Source organism: Paramisgurnus dabryanus, chromosome 19 (genome assembly GCF_030506205.2).
Source record: "Paramisgurnus dabryanus chromosome 19, PD_genome_1.1, whole genome shotgun sequence".
NCBI lineage: Eukaryota > Metazoa > Chordata > Actinopteri > Cypriniformes > Cobitidae > Paramisgurnus > Paramisgurnus dabryanus.
Window position 1 is genome coordinate 23,869,424 of NC_133355.1, and position 2,988 is coordinate 23,872,411.

At 34.4% G+C, this 2,988-nt stretch overlaps 1 long non-coding RNA gene across 1 annotated transcript; it reads right to left on the minus strand.

The window, feature by feature from the left end:
• Positions 1-559: 559 nt before the first annotated feature.
• On the minus strand, positions 560-2,357 carry LOC135784009 (uncharacterized). The gene is made up of 3 exons (XR_010545966.2): positions 1,628-2,357; positions 1,478-1,535; positions 560-1,271 (listed from the first exon to the last, which is right to left on the minus strand). It is a non-coding gene; the product is annotated as an uncharacterized lncRNA (long non-coding RNA).
• Positions 2,358-2,988: the final 631 nt, after the last annotated feature.

Here is a 2,988-nt window from a genome sequence, read left to right on the forward strand (position 1 = left end):
CTCCGCTGTCCAGAAGAACCTAAAACGGCTTGTATAATCTAAGCAGCTGGTTTATACTGCACAGCAAAAATATGATGGAAGATTTAACACCATGGGTGTTAAAATTAACACTGCCCGGGTGAACACACAGGTCCATCTTTGATAGTGTTCAGTCAACACTTACCAAAGTGTTGCTTAAACAAACACTGTTAAAGTGTCAATTTTTAACACTCTCTGTGTTGATTAACAAACACTCAGTAGTGTAAACGTTCAACACTCTATGGTGTAAATCATTTTCATGTTAAAATCCCAATGCAGATAAAAACTAAAAGTTTTATACTATATATTTTTCAAAATAAATACAAAAAAATAAACAGTGACTACAAACATCAAATTGAATTTATTAAATCTGCAACAATTCTGCAACATTTCAGCAATAAACATGTGGGAAACATACAATTCAATAAAATTTTTCCTTTCTAAATCTTCAGTTTACACTTCAATAATACACTTTACTCGAAAAATACATAAAATCAACATACAATTTAATAAATTATTTTTTAATATTCAGTATCCACTGGAATAAAATTTTACATAAATAATACAACAATTCAACATGTAATCCATGAAATCATCTCAATGTCACTATGGTTTGTAAATATACACTCAGTCTAATTAAATATAACATTAAATATTGAATTCAATTTTATTTATATAGCGCTTTTGACAATTGCCAATTGTTTCAAAGCAGCTTTACATTAATAAATGTAAAAAAAGCATAGAAAAGCGAGCATAGTAATAATGTAACATATACAGTAAAGTAGTAGGTTAAGCCAAAGGTGGTGGACTCTCCAGGGGATGAAAAAAAACCCCTAGGAGAAAACCCTCCTGGCTAGTCCAGGGAAAAACCCTTGAGAGAGATACATATATATTTATATATATATAAATACTATCGGGGTATGTGAACGGGTAAGCGAATTAAACTGGTTCCGCCGGTGGTTGCTGGTCAGGCATTGGCTGGGCATCTCGTAGAAGGACGGTCAGTAGATCAGTGGTGTGATGACCTTCACAGCAGCAGGAACTGGGTCTGTTTGTCTCATTGTCCTCAGGGTCGAGGATGAGACAGGGAGAGAGAAACAGAATCCTATTAGCGTAGGGGCTGTTCACATGTAATGCAAGTGTCATAAATTATAGTGGTTTAAGTCAGCTCGGTTTTAAAAATAAATGTTTTTTTTTTAGTTTTACATACTTTCTTGTGTCTTTGTACTGCGTTCTTGCCCTTACTGTGCAACCTGTGAAAGGTAAACAAACTTTGCTTTTACCAGAAATAAAAATGACACATAAAAACACAAATACATCAGAGTATAAAGATTCAAATCAGGCCGACCCACTCCCTAATGTCTGTCTTGCACTTTTAAACTTGACAAAAGATAAAACTTGCTCATTGTTTTACCAAATTATTACATTTAGCACAATGAAAACGAACACGTTAACTTACATCTCTGCTGTTCTCCATTAAAGAATTGAGCCGCTTTGCTTTTAGCGATGGTGGTGTCCTATGAATTTGAGGGTCAAAATAAACATTACCATGGCAGTCTTGTAATTCACTAAAAGTTAAAGCATATTTTAAAATGTAACTCAGTTTTACCTGTAAAATTGTTCAGACCTCAAGACTTATCGCCAGCATCTTAAGTAACTTTGAAAGCTTGCTGAGTTTACCTGAGGTAAAAACACAGACAGTTAACTTAATATCAACTTACACGTATGCTACAATTTATCTATACTTCGTGTTTTTATGTTAAAAGATATTTACTTAACGTTGATATTTTTTGTTAAATAAGAAATATTCATACTCCTCTTTAATAGTGAAATGTGCAGTGCAAATGCTCCAGCAAATTAATGTTCACACAAACGGTTTAATATAAAGTAAATATAAGTTGTTTATGATATTATACAAGTTAACAAGTAAATCACAAGTTGATAAAGTAATACTTTACCTTGGAACATATTCCGTTGTGTGCAGACAAATCCATAAAGATGACTTTATGGGCGGGAAAGTCGAAAAGCATTGCACATGCGTAGATATGGATGCGTGTCAGTCAGCTACCTTGTACGGAGGTCGCATTTGTAGGATGCATACGTCATAAAGACTTAACTCAGAATATTAACAATTCTAAAGTTGACTATTATTTTAAGTTAATCGTAAATTGTTGTAATATGCTTATGACTTACGAATGTAATGCTCAGTTAAGTTAAACAAACCAGGCTTGATGACGTATGCAGCCTGCATATGCGACCTCCGGAGGCTGCATTGAGAAACGGTCTTTGTACTGTTCCATCACGGAACATCACGTGACCCTACGCTCGCGCGAGCTTACAAGCCGATTCAATAGACGTATAGCCTAATAACTGCTTCTCAATATTAGTTTCTGTAAAACTAAATTTAGTTTTAAGTCTAGTTTAGTCGAGAATATGGTTGTGTTAACTTCATATCTCAGGTCAGTTAGTAAAGATAGCGCTTATTTAGAAGTCTGCTCAGACGATGTCGATGTGAGTTCCAAGTTCGACCAGCAGGGGACAGTGCTCCTGTATCCCACGGAGGGCGCCCATTTCTCTGCCACTCCTCTGATATTTCCGCTGGCTCTGGTGTGTCTGAGTGTCAAAAATGAGATATAATTCGCTTTTGGTTCATCTAACCAGCAGTCTAGGGTCTCATGAATTCATTATTTGTTTCGTTTATTCATATTAAGTTCCTTTATTTAATCTTAATGCTGAATATACTTAATATATACTTTTGTTTAATCCTAATGCTGTTCTAGCACTGTGTCTTGTCTTTAGTACATAAAAGAGAAAAATTCAAGTGTTTTCCAAAGCGTGTTTAATCATAAATATGATAATTTACACATTTTATTTTATTTTATTTTTGCATCCTGTTAATGTAAAGGAAAATACTGAGGTGCAAACAGTATCAGCCAATATGTGTTTATAGCATCCATTACCATTTACACG